Genomic DNA, 16,858 nt, shown 5'->3' with positions numbered 1-16,858 from the left:
ACAGAAAATGTATCTCTGTGATTTTATAACTTATGGTCGTGCGACATACGATGACGCCGATTATGTTCCCGCTAATGCAATTACAAAAACTTGATCGAGCGCATCTCCCCTGTGCTGGGGGTATTGTGGCCCTTCGACTGAAGCCAAAACAGGTCGATAGCCACCAAGTGGCCTGGGTATCGGGTGGCGGTCAGAGGAAGAGATGCGGAATTGTCCTGGCGGGAGCCAGGTTGTTGAATGCTGAGGGGGCATCTGCAGTCTGCCGCAAAATGGCAAGGCCTCTTTCACTGGCTGCCTCACATGAAACACGATCCAGTTTTTTCCCCCTCAGTGTGATTGGATTAGATTATGTCATTATGTCAGTAATTAGCATTGCAGGCTACCTGTATCTCCTGAATCCATCTGGGGCAGGGTTTGGCAGTTCCAAGCCTGCAGGGCCCAGTGTGTATGCAGGTTTTTGCTTCTGTCTTTATTTTTTTGTAGCATAGATTACCATAAAACGATCAGCTGTGATGAAAAAACATTACATTTAGTAAAAAAAGACTGATTTGGCAAATCAAAATGGAGAAGTTTCCTGGAAACCCCAAAAAGGGGCACTCCTTGCCCACCCCTGATCTATGCAGTGCTGGATTTCACTGTTAAATAAAGGTCTATATAAAGCTGGCTTGCTCTTTAACCATGTTTGGTGCCTTTGAAGCTTTGTTCTAATTTTGTTCTGGGTCTAAATGGCAAAACAAACCTCAAGTGCTTGCAAACAGCATTTAGGTACTCTTGAAGCCTTTCTGTGACTCATAAGCTCTCCAAAGAAAAATAAATCTTTCAGTCAAATGAGGAAATGGGTGAACAGTGATTGCAGTAACGGAACACTGAAGAAAGTGAAGTGAGTCACTGCTTGTAGGCAGAGTTATGAGGTCCTAGGTATGCAGTCAAACTATGGATTTTAAAACTCTGAATTATGCTGGGTTTTGTCCAAACTGCTGTTCTTAATCTGATGTGTATAGGGCCAGTGTCAGAGACACGGATTTAGCCTCTAACTCTAATCTAAATTCTATTTTAGATGGAGATTCTCAATTTAGGGCGGCACGGATGGTGCAGTGGGTAGCACTGCTGCCTCACAGCAAGGAGGTCCTGGGTTTGAATCCCCGTCGGCCGGGGCCTCTCTGTGCGGAGTTTGCATGTTCTCCCCGTGTCTGCGTGGGTTTCCTCCGGGTACTTCGGTTTCCTCCCACAGTCCAAAGACATGCACGTTAGGCTGATTGGAGAGTCTAAATTGCCCGTAGGTATGAGTGTGTGAGTGAATGGTGTGTGTGCCCTGCGATGGATTGGCGACCTGTCCGGGGTGTGTTCCTGCCTTTCGCCCAATGTATGCTCCAGCCCCCCTGTGACCCTGATCAGGATAAGCGGGTTCAGATAATGGATGGATGGATGGATTCTCAATTTAGTCCAGGACTGAGCTTAATCTGTGTCTCGTGTCTCGTGCCGGCCCCTGATGTCTATTGAAGGGTTACGGCTTGATGACAAATATCTGAATGCCATGAAAATGAAGTACCACATTCAGTATTTTTAATCTGTGAGATCAACTAATGCTTTATTTTTTATTTAATACCCTGTATCAAAATTATTTCCTTTTACAGAGTCTAATGTTTAACAGTTGAATCAATTGTACACTTGCCCAGATCAGTGAGGCCCTAACACCTAACATATTGGCGTAGAGTTCCCCTATAAGACACTGTGGTGTGAGTCATGTTGTAGAGTTATGACCAGAGTTCCCCTTTAAGATGCTGTGGTGTGAGTCATGGTGTAGAGTTATGACCAGAGTTCCCCTTTAAGAGGCTGTGGTGTGAGTCATGGTGTAGAGTTATGACCAGAGTTCCCCTTTAAGATGCTGTGGTGTGAGTCGTGGTGTAGAGTTATGACCAGAGTTCCCCTTTAAGAGGCTGTGGGGTGAGTCCTGGCGTAGCATAATGACCAGAGTTCCCCTTTAAGAGGCTGTGGGGTGAGTCATGGTGTAGAGCTATGACCAGAGTTCCCCTTTAAGACGCCGTGGTGAAGTTTCAGGCTGTGGGGCGTGAGTCATGGCGGAGCGTGATGTAATTGCGTGAGTGGGAGTATTGCGCCAGGGCCATCGCGCGGCCCGGAGCGTCCCCCTGCTTCGCGTCCCCCTGCCTCCCCCCCCCCCCCCCCGCCTCCTGCCCCCCTCCCAGTGCGTCTCCCCGCCCGGGCTGCTGGCCCGGCTGCACAGGAACACTTTATCACACTCATAAATCAGTGCTGTGTGCTTTACCCACCGCCCCCCGACCACAACCCCCACCTCCACCTCCCCCTGGGCATGCCTTTCACAAAATTCATAATCATATTACAGCAGCGGAACATTAAAACTGTAAACCAGTAATGCAAGGAATCAGTCTTCTTCTCACAGTCCAGTGTATGGATTGGTTTCATTTCATGAAAATGATGCAACATTTCTTTCTTTTTTTTAAAGATTCAGCCACTGAGAAAAAGCTTGTATTATCTTGTTTTTGTTTTCACCATTTTATCAATAATGAATGTGAAAGTGTTGCATAATTAATGAAGGAAAGCTAATTTAGTTTCGTATCGTGCCTACCTGCCGTCGGTGTGTGTGAGGGCTCAGAGACGCCGTGTAAACTGGTTGGGTGAATTTTCTTCGCCGTTGGGTGTTTTTATGCGCATAGTGCACAGTACAGACTCGACACAGTGCATTGCACTACAAAGTGACGCTGTGCTGGGTTCCTTAAGATATCCAAGTCATCATTAACCAGTCTGTGCTTTGTAGCTGTCACCGTTAGTGTTTTGAAGTAAACTCGGGAGGAAACGACTTGTCATTTTGTGTAACTGAATTGCCGTTCTTTTCATGTTGCCTTCCTCTGCGATGTAAACCTGTTATCTCATTATAACATTTCTGTACACACCAGTGTTTGATTATTTTATGATAAAATACTGATAGGCTTTCATTATGAGGCGCGATTGTACCCTGGGCCCGATGATCTAGCTGTGATCTGACTACTTCTGAACGAGGTTTAGTTGTGTTGTGTGTTTGTGTTTACATGTATGCTGATGTGCGTGTGAGCGTGCATGTGTTTGTGTGAGCACCTGCTTTGTCTGTGTTTGTATGTATGTCCGTGTGAAAGTGCGGAGTGTGTGTGCATGTGTTTTATGTTTCTGTGAGTCGTGCTTGTATAGGTAGTGTGTTTGCAAATGTGTGCCTTTGGAGGGTGGCTGCTGTGTGCGTATGCATGCAATTGTGTGTGTGTGTGTGTGTGTGTGCGTGCGTGCATGCATAGTTGAATGAGTTATTTTTGTGTTTGTGCAATCGAGTTGATATAGTATAGTTGTGTTTGTGTGTGTGTGTGTGTGTGTGCATGTGTGTGTGTGTGTGTGTGGTGTGTTTGGGTGTATATTGTGTGTGAGCAAATATGTATGTATGGCATGTGCTTGGGTCTGTGTAGTGTGTGGAGATATACTGAGTGTGCTTACACGCATGTGGTGTTGTGTTTGGCTCTATATATTATGTGTGCAAACAAACTTGTTTTTGTGTGTGTGATGTAAGTGATGAGGTGTGTGCGTGTGTGCGTAAGTGTGTTTGTGGTGTGTATGTGCGTATTTGTGTGTGTGTGTAAGTGTGTAGATGGAGGATTCATGCCCTCTCTATTAGGGCTCTTCTGCAGCTTAAAAATGGCAGTGTGCCCCACTGTGTACTCAGCCTGGCCAGTCGCCATAGCAACAGCAGTTTACCTAAGCCCATTGGAAGAGGGAGTCCTCTCAGCTCCTGTAGGTCCTTGGGTTGAATTAGAAGCTGTTTTTGTCAGCGAGGTTAATGAAAAATGGCAAATGAGTTTCGCCTGCACACCTGAGGTGATATCGATGTTGTTCCGGGGAATCAGGCACCGAATCAGACACCTCTCAGAAGACCCCAGCCCTCATCTGCTTGTGTGGCATGACATCATTTGCATTGAAGTGTCTCACTGCAGAATAAGTCTGTCTTAAGTGGTTTAGGTAGAATTTCAGTTTTAAGTCTTATTTAGCAAAACATAATGTAATAAAAAAGATTGTATGCCTAAATATAGGACTAAAATTATTGTGCTTTACTTATCATTTGCAGTGCAGTGGGCCAGGTGGGTTACTTTGCTATGGTGAATAGCAGAAGTAAAGATGGTTATTTTCACTTGAGCTGTATAAGATGGTAAACTGCTTGAGAAATAGCAGGCACTTCATGCATTCTTTTTGAATCCTTTTTTAGAAGGTATTATGACATGAACTCGTACATTTTTCCACTCACATTAATATAATGTATTTGTATTAACATGTCATAAGGGTACATGTTCATACCACAAAGATGGATTTTCTGACCATACGCTGTGCACTATGATTAAAAGAAACCTGTAACTTAATCACTTGTTGTGACAGGATAAAGAAGTCATCTTGTATGCCGAAGCTGGCCCCAGTGACACACACATTGCTCACCCTCTGTAGAGGCAGTGCTGACTAACACAAGCCTCATGCCTTCCCATTCACAGGGTTTGAGCATTGCCTTATATTAAGGAGATTTTGCTTACTTTTTCTATATTATAATAATAATAATAATAATAATAATAATAATAATTATAATATAATTTACTGAAATCTCTATAATAATGATGATGATGGTGTGTAACAGTATTGTAACATTCATATCACCTGAATGTCTGAACTGTTTAAGATGGTGGCTAAAACCTTTGTGGTGGAAGACCGGTATTGGAAAATGAAATATTAATTGCTAGATTCATGAATTGATAAATGAAGAGAAAGAAGAATAAGGACATTGAGATTACCCCATGTTTCTGTGGAATATGGCGGTGCGATTGCTCCTGTGGAGAGCCCTCCCACACTCAGCGGTAGCGACAGTCCTATGTAAGGACGGTAACTGGCGAAAGGACGAGGCTCCCACCGTGTCTTACATTATTTATACGCTGATCCGCGGGAGGGGGGGGCGGGCGCTGGGCGCTAACACGCTGCGTTACCCGTGATCCATTTATAGCGCTGCGTTTACAGCGGTGGTGCAGTCTGAGCCCGCCGACGGGGGCCCAGGTGATTTTCCCCCGTTGCCTTCTGGGAACGGCCTTGTTTCCCGCACGAACGCTCCCGACCGCCGGCCGGAAATCTGGAGTAAGAGTCCGCCTCGGCTTAGCGCAGGAAAGACTGTCTGCGGAATGAGTGACAGCTGCAGGCGCTAACGCCGCGTATCTCAAAGTGGAACACGCCAGGGTTTTGGCCCGTTGACCTTTCTCGCTGGCTGCCAGGGAGTGATCGAATGTGCAGGAGGCCATCGGAAATGAGCCAGTTCCTGTTAGCCTGATTGCCTGGGTATTACAGAGTCGAGTTGGCCTGACTATCTGAGTACTATAGTGGTGTAGATCTCACTGTCTGAGTACTATAGTGGTATAGGTCTCACTGGCTGAGTACTATAGTGGTATACGTCTCACTGCCTGAGTACTATAGTGGTGTAGATCTCACTATCTGAGTGCTATAGTGGTATAGGTCTCACTGCCTAAGTACTATAGTGGTATAGGTCTCACTGCCTGAGTACTATAGTGGTGTAGATCTCACTATCTGAGTGCTATAGTGGTATAGGTCTCACTGCCTGAGTACTATAGTGGTATAGGTCTCACTGTCTGAGTACTATAGTGGTATAGGTCTCACTGCCTGAGTACTATAGTGGTATAGGTCTCACTGTCTGAGTACTATAGTGGTATAGGTCTCACTGTCTGAGTACTATAGTGGTGTAGATCTCACTGTCTGAGTACTGTAGTGGTATAGATCTCACTGCCTGAGTAATATAGTGGTATAGGTCTCACTATCTGAGTACTATAGTGGTATAGGTCTCACTGTCTGAGTACTATAGTGGGATAGGAGTTAATTTATACCTGAGGATCAGTAAGGCTGTGGTTATCCAGCAGATGGTGCTGGTTTGGATGATATTCCCATGGATTTTGGCTGCACCTTCTGCTGCCTAAAGCTAATGCTATTTAACTGATGATGATGATTTATATTCTGTGCCATTTGTATCACCTGTAATGCTGTCTAAAACTAATGATATTCACCTGCAGTTTCATCAGGAAAAGTGAACCTTCTTCATCTTGATAATCTACTGTAAAAAAGATAAATTATGAGTTTGTGAGACTTACACTTACTGGTTATGGTTTTGCACTTTATTGTCTGTCACTCATGATAAGAGCGTCTGCCAAATGCCTGTAATGTAATGGATCAGAATTAGGTGGGATGGTCTGATCCAGAAGGGCCTGTTGTGGGTGCAGGTTATTGTTTCAGAGCAGCACTAAGACACCTGACTCTACTTATCAAGGCCTTGAGTGACGACCATGGCTAGTTAATCAGTCAGGTGTCGTAGTGCTGGTCTAAAACCAAAATCTGCACCCGCACTGACCTAATCTTATCTCGCCCCTGCTGTACCGGAAAGCAATCTGTTAGAATGTGACATCACAGCCTTTGCCTTGTCTAATCTGTCGCTCATCAGTGTTAGTCCCTCTTTAATTTTAATATGCTGCTCAGTCCAGTCTAGGTGCAATCTGACAGTCTATCGCCATTACCAATTACATTTAATATCGCCTTTCCTTGAGTTTGAAGTGCTCACTTTTCAAAGAGGCTCGTTCCTGACTTCCTGTCTTCTTGCATGTCTGGACTGGCATGCCAGGCAGGATCTGTACAAGATGGATACCTTTACCTTCAAATACACAATGACCAGGATTAGCCAGCGAGCTAACTGCATTCAATCAGCAAGGTGATACAGGGCCTTTAGCACAGCTTCCAACCTAATTAGGAAGATGAAGTCAAGAGCAGTTGAAGGATCTTAAAAGAAAAATAGTCTGAAATATTTCTGTGAATGCTGCTATGTTGATGTAAAATCAAAAGTTGGAAAAATGTTGTCTGTGTTCTGGCTGCTATAGCTGACGTGTATGACAGAACTCTTGTCCTTTACCTGACCTGACCTTTGTCCTGATTGGACGCCTACCTTGCATGGGCTGGATGTCTCATTGGTGAGTCAGTGCTCCTATAGTACTGTTCCAGTTGCCATGGCAAGGCAGGGGCCAGGGGACTGTGGGGATGGGCCGTGGGCCACCTGGTCAGATTGTGACTCTCCCCTCTACTGCTTCCCTGTGGCCAGGGGGAGGTACTGCACTCCTTTGCCTGGCTGCTTTGGTATTGACCGGGAAAGATTCACTACATGAGCTTCAGTGAATGGGGAGAATCAGGAGTCCAGTCAGGCCCACAATCAATAATCTAGTGTCTGCCAAAGATCTGCAGGCTACTGCAGCCGCTGCAGCAGAGGATCTGACGCAGGAAGACTGCAGGAGTCACTCTTACGTGACAGGCTTCCTCAGCCCCGGGCCCCCTGACAATGTCACATCATCATCCACCAATAACATCAGGCCTCTTCAAAAGCTATACAATGATTTTATGCTGTTGTATGTTGACTAGCTGGTTTGGACTGGACTGGACTGGACTGGACTGGTGATTATACTGGACTGGACTAGTTATTAGGCTGGACTGGTTATAAGATTGGACTGGACTGGTGATTAGACTGGACTAGAGCCTGGTGCCTGTAATCTCTATGTAATATCCAAATTTCAAAATATTTGTGGTGGTCTGTCCTGTATTTCAAGCTTTGTGTATTCCGGCCCCCCCATTTCCAGTCTGTGATGGCCATCCCCTCCTCCCCCCACTGGCACTAAACTTGATTCGGCCCCAAAGCTGGCTTTGGCCTCTTCTCTTCGCTTTCACTTCTGTTTCTCCTCAGTGCAGAAACTGGCAGAAGGATCAGAGAACTCCAACATGGATAATTAGAAATGTGTTTGAGCATTCGCGCTCAGCCGTTTTTAAAGCTAATCTGCTGCTGCGGGTAAAGATATCGACACCGCCGCAGTCGCCAAATCGAGTCTGCAGGGGAAATAACTCCAGCGGCTGGAGTGAATTATTAACACGAGCAGAAAAGCCAGCTCCAAACAACAGATTCTAATCTAAATTGGCAGAGCTGCAAAGCCTGTTTATTCCTTATTAAACACTTCATTTTGTCGCTAAAATGGCATTTTCATCATATTAGTACAGTTGGTCTGGAGAGTAAAGAATATTTCCGAACCCCAATATTTGATTTATTTAATTTTTAAATTGCAGTATGCTGGTGTTTTGAGTGAAAATCTATGGAATGACACTTCAAAAAACATGTTGTTCTTTATATTGAAAAGTTGCAGTTTCTAAAGACTTTAAAGATATCTTTTTCAATGAACTCCAAGTCCCATGGTTCCACCCTGGGTGACGGCCGCTGTGTGACTCTGCTGGACCGAAGCCACAGCTCTAGATTAAAATGTAACTCTCTGCGGTGCCGTGGAAAGATAATTGAAGTTGGTACCGCGTCGTTTTATGAGAAAGTGCGGGCTTTGTGAGAGCTGTGGGTGTTTATCTGGCAATCCGGGCCCGGCCAATACTTGTGTAGTCTGTCCGTGGGGATAGTTTCTTTCTTCCATCCGAGACATTAAACGTGTGCCAATGTGTCCGAGCCGTTTCCCATTTCTGCAGTTTAACAGAGAGTGTTTGCGCCAGAGGAGAGTCAGTAATACAGTGCTTTGCTGTTGATTGCATTTTTACGCTACTCTTTGAATCACTGTGGCTTAAATCAAATGAGATGGCACTTTTCTCAATATCCATAAACTTCCAAGTTTCAGTTGAAACTAATATAGTTGTTATAGTGGATCCAATGCCCTTTAGCAGCTGTAGTTCAATATAATAATTTGATAAGAGGGGATTTGACGGTTATTTTTTTATTCATTATTAACAACCAGGGTTGATAAATAGAAATTATTCAGGAAACTTACACGCTCATCATCTCGATGTGTTTTCCACGCACAGTTGTAAACGCTTGGAGTAGCTTTGCCAGGTCATGTTGTAGAGACAGAGACCATCAACAAGTCAAAGGTCAGGCACGATGTAGTGCTGGACACTCTCTGGGAAATGATCTCAGATGGGCTGAATGGCCTAATCTCATCATTACGCATTGTGTTGTTCTTAGTTAGCATAATTTGTTTTGCCAATCAATTGTAATTCAGCTCTGCATTAGCTTTATCTGCGTCGTCTGTGGACCTGAGGACCGTTTCCATGGCATTGGAGTTGGGGGCAGGGCTCAGAAGAGGCGTTCAGTAGAAGGTGGTGAAGGAACAACTTCTGTCAGACTGCTCTGTCCTGGTCTGACTGACAGCCTGTCAGTCAGACTGTCAGTCAGGCCGTCTCCATCTGATGTGGGGGCCATTGTGGTCCAGTGGTTTTACCCCCTCCATGGGGGTAGGTTCCCAGGCAGAGATGCAGGGTGATGGGTACATTCCACACTCATGGAAATGGCATACACTGCAATATATTGTAAATGTTGAGAATATATTTCAGAATATATAGTTGGCTGTGCCTCAGAATTCTGGGTGGTTTCATACCTGCAGTCACTGTATCCTCCAGCATAAAACTGAAATTATACTGAATGGTTGTAATGGCAGGAGATCTTTGCATCTTTGAACAACTAAATTGTAAATATGTCTATTAAGCGTAGTGTTGCTTAGATACAGTGTATTACTGTAAAATAGATTGCGTGTCAAGCTGGGGATGCTTCTGTGCTGTTGTCAGGTTTAGGGGATTGTTTGCTCTTCAGGTGGTTATGGCTGTATCACCAATCACTGCTGTGCCTTGACCGCAGTGTGAACTGGGCATTTTGGGATGATTTCATTTGAGTCAAACATTTTTTTTTGAAGAGAGCTTTCTCCTTGACCTGTCGGTTGATGGGTAGTCATCGTTCCTGGGAATGATTTTCACGGGCAGATTGAAGTCTGAAATGAAAGACCTGCCCACATTTTTCTCTCCCTTTTACTCTGCGTGAGCAGTCGCTAATTACCCGGCCTCCCGACCTGTGACTCACTCTCTCGTTTGCCCTGGACACTCCATTAAGCACCTCATCACTTAAAACTTGATTAGAGCAGTGTCCCTGACTCAGAGCCGAGATGGCTGCCCCGTGCATGTTGCGTGGGTCCAGAAAGGTGATTACGTGAAACTGAGAAATGAGAAACCAGAAGTGCTCCCTCTGGTCCTGCACTCATTTTGCCAAGGGAATATTATTCAAGGTCATTTCTCTTGGAGCCTAAATATTTAATAAACCTCAAAAACTTTTGTAAAAACGTACTTCACCAGGGCGAAAAAAAAGCGAAGGTAAGAAGATATTGTCCCTTTCCTTAAATGGCCCCCGAGGTGAGCCGTCTCCTCATTCTGCTCAATGCTAATTGTGTAATTGTGTCTGAACTCAGCCCTATGGGTCACCTGGGCAATTTCCATCATAATATTAGTCTTTTACTACTTCTCAATGAGCCAGTCTCACTCCATAAAGCAATAACTATCAGCCCAGACCATCATGAATGTTGCTCGTTAAATAGACAATTTTTTACAGGCAAGCTGTGAAGGTTTATCACTGTGATAGGATCATAACTAAAAGTTGCTTTCTTGTCAGAAAGATATCCAAGTGAGAGTTTGCGTTGTGGAAACCGGTGAAAAGCAGAAGCTGAGAGAGATCTGCTGTACACATTGAGGACCAATGAGAGGCAGGGTCAGTAAAGCTGAGAGGACTAGCACCATGCTATCCCAGTAGATCTTCATTTCAGTGCAACCTCTCAGATGAGTCTCTTATGAATGAGTCTCCACACACATTAATGCACAAATCATGTCCATTACAGTCCTGCTGCATGATTAACAGTAAAATTATTTCTGGGAACTTCTATGTATAAGAGCTTGTCACTTCTTTTACACTTTTTATTTTATATACTTTTATTTTGGCATTGAACATTTAATGACTGCGATTAATTTTTTACATCTCCCTTGCGACGCCAGCATTGAATTTGATCATATGACCGTTTTTCAAGACACATGACCGCTAAAATGCACTGTGATCCCTCGGCCGTTCTATGCGTTTTCTAAAGGGCGCCTTAGTCCATAATGGGTTAACAAACAAATCTATGATGTTGTATTAGAATAAAGAATACACGCTATTTTATACTTTAGTTTATACTTTGGTTCATTTATCTTTTGTTTTTTGAATGCAAATATCTGAAAGCACCTTTTTCAGTCATGGTCTGCAAAAGAGCAATTGCACAAGTGCTTGTGTATCTTTTGTGGTCCCAGAGGGGTAAAATGTTGCACAGAAGATTACCTTCAGTCTGTCACCCCCTCATACTCTCGAACAAGAACAAAACGGCAAAATGAATTGGTTTCCGGAACTAAGAGAGTATGGATTTTTGCAGTTGATTCAAGCCCACTTTGTTAATTGCAGCCAAGTCTGCCTTCAACAAGCAGCAAGCTGTCCTACTTAGGTAATTAAAATATTTCCTTGAGTGTAGTTATAGAAAACTGAAATTATTATTTTGGTGTCTAAGTGTAATTTATACACTGCATAAACACAGACGGCAAAACTCCAAGGCTTTTCATAAATTAAATTGATTCCGACGCATAAATACATGCGGCCTTGATGGTCAGGCTTGGTGAAGCAGGTTATTTAAATATTTGAGTCATACATTACCAGTTTTACCTTAGGTGAAATAAATATTTACTGATATTTATGATTTAGCCGTTGTATGGATAATTAAGTTTGATTCTAGGCTGCCACAATGTCAGTATTGCTATAGTTTCCTTGCAGGAAGAGCCGGGTCTTTGGGAAAAGATTTTATTGGGTAGTTTATGTTGGTAGTATCCCACAGTTTGAAATTACTGGTAACAGTGGCAGTGGGGAACAGGAACTCCATTTAGAGTTCAGAAGCACCTGTTTGACACTCAGAAACAAAATGGCTGCCGCAGTGCAATGATTCACACACCCCTGCACTGATGCACAGCCAAGCAAGCGGCCACATCTTGGAACCAGTGATCCACAGCAATGGCAGGAAGTAATTAAAAAAGGCAATAACAAAACACAATGCCTAAAAATGTGTTGTAAAATAAAATAATAAAACAATATAAGAGCCTGAGAAAGGCCTTTATGAGCAGACAAATGCAACATATTCAACACTATATAAGAAATCCATAATATATTGCCATTATTAAAGGAAATAGCAGGAACATGTCACCCTATCTTATCTCTAATGCAGGAAATGGCATGAAAATGACACGTTATACGAGCGGCAATACAGGCAATGACAGGAAAAGTGGATTCAGAATCGCCTCTAATGGATGTTGTTTTACCTTCACTCAAGTTAGCTAAAGGCAATGGCTCACAGAAAGCCGAACACTTCACTGTAGAGAAGAGTTAACCTGACAGTATGTAATGCAGATGAAAGCTACTAACATATGGCCAGAGGCCGAAGAAACCATGACCAGTCTCTGTAAGTTACAGAAAGGCTGACAGTTAGCAGATATGAGCTGGGTAATGGACAAAACCCTATCCCTTACAAGGACCAGAGGCCTGTTTTATGGAGCAGTATTTCTGAGTTAGCTGGATAACTGCACTGAGTAAAAACCCGGAACAGCTCTTTTTACTTCAGTCCATGTTCCAGATTTGGGAGGATTCGTTATTATCCATCTAACTCAATAATCCTACTTTGTGATACAGGCCCCAGATGCTGTTGTCACTACAACTACACTTGTGGTGTAGCTACAGATGTATTTGTTAGCAATGCAATTTGCCATCAGAGATTGATGTCGCATGGCCAGCTGCTCATTTTTGAAAAGGAAAAGAAAAACAACCATAACTCTGAGAATAAAAAATTGGCAACCACACTCTTGGAACAACCTCATCAGTAATGGCATGCCTCTGACTGCCTATCCCTGCTCGGAAACGAGTCCGTCGTGCCATTTTACCTCAAAATGAGTTTTTTTAAACTTAACTCGGGATGAAGCTGTTATGCCTTGTGGGGACAGCCTCCGTGGATCATTAAATCAAGTGTCAGCCGTGCTCCTCGTCAGAAATGGCCATATTTCTGCTTCCTTGGCGATAACCTATTTGTATCAGTTGCTGTCGTCCCACCTCATTCTAAAATTCGGGCTGGGCCTCCATTTTGGCTCTGTGTCATGGATTGGGCTGCATCATGCCGTTTTTCTTCAGCAAATCTCAGTAAAAGGATGCAGCAGAATGTTCTTGTTTCATTGAAGGTTAGTGTGAAAACCAATATGTGTTGTAGTTTTTGCCCCCGTGTACACTTGAGTTTTGCTAAGTTTGTTTCGTATCCATTTACCTTGTCAAATTTATATGATATATTTATACTCAAAAATGATTTCGTAGCAGTGAGCTACGTGAGTAAGATCACGTGACTGAGACCATCCTAAGCATCATATCAGTTCTAAAGGCACCTGCTTGTCAAAAAAGAACATCAGAACAGGTTTGAAAGCTTGTTTACTGATTGTAGACTTTTGATTATCTGTTTTTACAATTAAACTATGTTTGTGTGCATATGTGCATGCGTGCATCAGTATGTGCATGTGTGTTTGCGTGCATGTGTGAGTGTGTGTGAGTGTGTGTGTTTGGGTGAATGCATGCGTGTGTGTGTGCGTGCATGCGTGAGTGTGTGCGTCTGTGTTTGTGTATGTGCATGTGCGTGTGCATGTATTGGACACATTCGTATCTGTATCTGGGCTTGTACCCAGAGTTTGCAGGTTCATTTCCCAGGTGGGACATTGCTGTACCCTTGAGCAATTTATTAATTCAGTTCATGTCCAGCGGTTCACAGGGATGCTATATAAAGAAGTGTACTTCTGTTAAATGCCTCAAATGTAGTGTTTGGGTTGGTCTCATATCCTTTACACAGTCTGAAATTGCGTTACTACCGACCTGAGAGCATTAAGCCTTCAGCGGCTGGATGCAGGCTGAGTGGGGGACTGCATCTCCGGCCTGCATTCAGACCGACCCTGGCCTTCCTGCCTGCATTCAGACCGACCCTGGCCTTCCTGCCTGCATTCAGGCCGACCCTGGCCTTCCTGCCTGCTGAAAGCAACAGACAGCCTTCACCTGGAGTGCACTTTACCTGCCTGTGTTAATGCACCTCAAAGGGGGTGCCCTTGAAGTACGAGTTGAGGAAGGAGCTCTTCAAGGGTTCGTCCCCGAAAGGCCCTTTTCAGTTCATCCATTCTATTCAGTTGAATTTGGTTTTATTTCTATAGACACTTTACAGAGGAAACAGGGTGATCCCCAGCAATTGAGGTAAAAAAAGCACACACAAACTCCTCCGTGGGGAGTCAATGATAGAGATGAGCATGGAGGTATGGATGGAGCGTGTACTGCCAGCCGCTGCTGAGTCTGCCAGTACACCAGCCGAGAGCAGGCATGCGGTCAGCCAGCGGAGCTGTGCGGTCAGGCCTCAGCCCTGTACTGCGGTCACGTTCACAACTCCTCTCAGGACCGCTGCTGACACCCGACGCCTGACGCCCTGTCACTTCTCTCCTTCACGCAGAGGTATCGTGAGGGAGTGCGATTCGCTCCCAGACGCTTTAGGAGCTCTGTGGGAACACAATGGCACCTCTGATCAGCGTGTCGGCGGCGATCTTCAGCCTGCGGGGAAAGAGTCCTTCTGCATACGAAGCGTAATGATAGGTGACGAATTTCAATCAGGCTCGAGACGACCGCCCACGGACCGCGCGCTGGAAATGACTAAGACCGGGTCTCTCAGGAAACGACACCGATATCCTGAAAAAAACATTCCGTGACTTTTCAAATAAGCATTTAAAAAAAACGACATGCACTCTTGCCTCCTGTCTTTTTACTGTTTCTTGTCATCTGGGGGGGGGGGGGGGGCATTAATGCACAGCGCAGGTGATGTAAAACGCACGTCATTCCAGTGAATCACCAGCAGTTTTAATCAGCCTGCTCTTCCCTCATTAGGACCCTAGTGACCTGGCTGGGATGGCTCTCAGAGGGTAGAACACACAAGTATGACACTGGTATAAGTCATACTGCTAGCAATATAAAAGTGATTACTTCCAAACTTTGTCTCAATATGAGAACATACATTTTTAGTGACAGTGTTCTGTTAAAGGTGTGTAGTTGCACACAGATAGACTAAACTGAGCAGTGAATCACATTTAATAAAAGTGTGGATCGTTTGCTTGGGGCTGCAGTTTAGTAGTAAAAGTGTGGATCGTTTGCTTGGGGCTGCAGTTTAGTATTAAAAGTGTGGGTCGTTTGCTTGGGGCTGCAGTTTAGTATTAAAAGTGTGGATTGGTTGCTTTGGGCTGCAGTTCGGTATTAAAAGTGTGGATTGTTTGCTTGGGGCTGCAGTGTGGCATTAAAAGTGTGGATTGTTTGCTTGGGGCTGCAGTTTAGTATTAAAAGTCAGGATTGTTTGGGGCTGCAGTGTGAATTGCCTGGGCGTATGGAGTTCAGGACCTCTTGGATTGGATGCAACAAAGCAAATTCCCCATCTGACACGGATGCCCTCGTTTGTTGTGATGGCATGTGAAGTGTCAGGGTTCAGCATTGCGCTTTTCTTCTCCTGAATCAGAAGTAGTGTTTTGTTATTGTGTTGTTCGGGTGTTGGAGGGAATAAATGTGTCCAAAATGATGTGTGAAAGTGACTACTAGGACTGGAAGTACCCAGTGTAGTTTTGGGATTCAAATTAATTGGGTGAAATTGTGGCACCAGACTGGAGGAGCAGGTAAATCAGTCCAATGTGCTGGATTTAAGAAGATAACAAAAATGTATTCTTCCTTTAAGCGTGTGTTTCCTTCCTGGGCTGTCTCCTAATCCACTGTATGCTAATCGCCAAACTTCATGTACGAACTCTGGCATGTCACTGTGGAAACGAGAGTAGAAATGTTGTTAACGGCAGTGCTGGCATTACGACACATCTCGTTACAACCCTTGGGGCAGGCCGATCGGACTTCATACCGACAAAAGATCATCGGTCCATAGATGCCAATCAGGTTCCTCCCCTTCTATGACCTTGGGATGTTAGCTTGGGACAACCTAGCTAGTTAGCTGGTGTAGTAACAGAACTGTAACAATGATTTATATAGCTAGCTAGCTCACACGCCAAAGGAATAGTAAACATAATGATTAAACATTCCATGTGCATTTGAGTGTAGTATACATTTTTTAAAATCTGTCTGGCAATATTTATTATGTTTGTTCCTTTGGCATCCTCTTCATTGTGTGTAAAACTTGTTAAAGATCTCGAAAACTGTATTAATTATGACTTTTGCAATGAATTATGGGCAACTTGTCTTTTCTCTTGAGAAAAGATGAGGTTGCAGAAGCAAGAGAACATTCTCCACACTGCTTACTAATGGATTACACTAACTGCTAATATGGTGACAAACTCGCATCTGAGTTTCATAAGCGATTCTGCCAAGTTTGAGGGTGACCAGATGGCCATTGTGTTTAATGAATAGATTTGGCTGCTTTGATTTGCCAGTGTTATGATAACCTGGTGTGCTTGTTTTATTTGTTTATTTATTTTTGGTCCCTGTTCATAACTGTTCAAATTATGTTAAGTTCTTTCAGTAAGCGTATAGGAAATACACCTCTTTAGTAAAGCGATTAATGTGTATTTAATAGGCAGCTAATGGTCACTGAAAGTATTCATTTTGATATTTTCATTTAAATATCAGCAATTTTGCACATGCAAATAAGCATGAGAAATAAAAAACCAAATTCAGTTTTCATACGGTGTTATAAATGAGTGAACAAATAAATTATTTGTTCAAAATGCATAATGAAGGTTTGGTGAGAAAATCAGTGTTGGCTTAAGATAATAGCTGCTTATCGCTAAAATATGGAACATACTACATGACTTTTGAAAATGTAATGACAGCAATGGAATCGGGGGAATATGGTGACACGCCACA

At 43.8% G+C, this 16,858-nt stretch overlaps 1 protein-coding gene across 17 annotated transcripts in view; it reads left to right on the top strand.

Annotated features, from left to right (window-relative positions):
- kcnma1a (potassium large conductance calcium-activated channel, subfamily M, alpha member 1a) overlaps positions 1-16,858 on the top strand; it is a 168,428-nt gene that overhangs the window by 47,156 nt on the left and 104,414 nt on the right. The window lies entirely within an intron of this gene.

The sequence above is a fragment of the Conger conger genome, chromosome 18, assembly GCF_963514075.1.
Source record: "Conger conger chromosome 18, fConCon1.1, whole genome shotgun sequence".
Taxonomy (NCBI): domain Eukaryota; kingdom Metazoa; phylum Chordata; class Actinopteri; order Anguilliformes; family Congridae; genus Conger; species Conger conger.
Note: the sequence above shows the minus strand (reverse complement) of the source record. Positions and strands in the feature narration are given on the sequence as shown.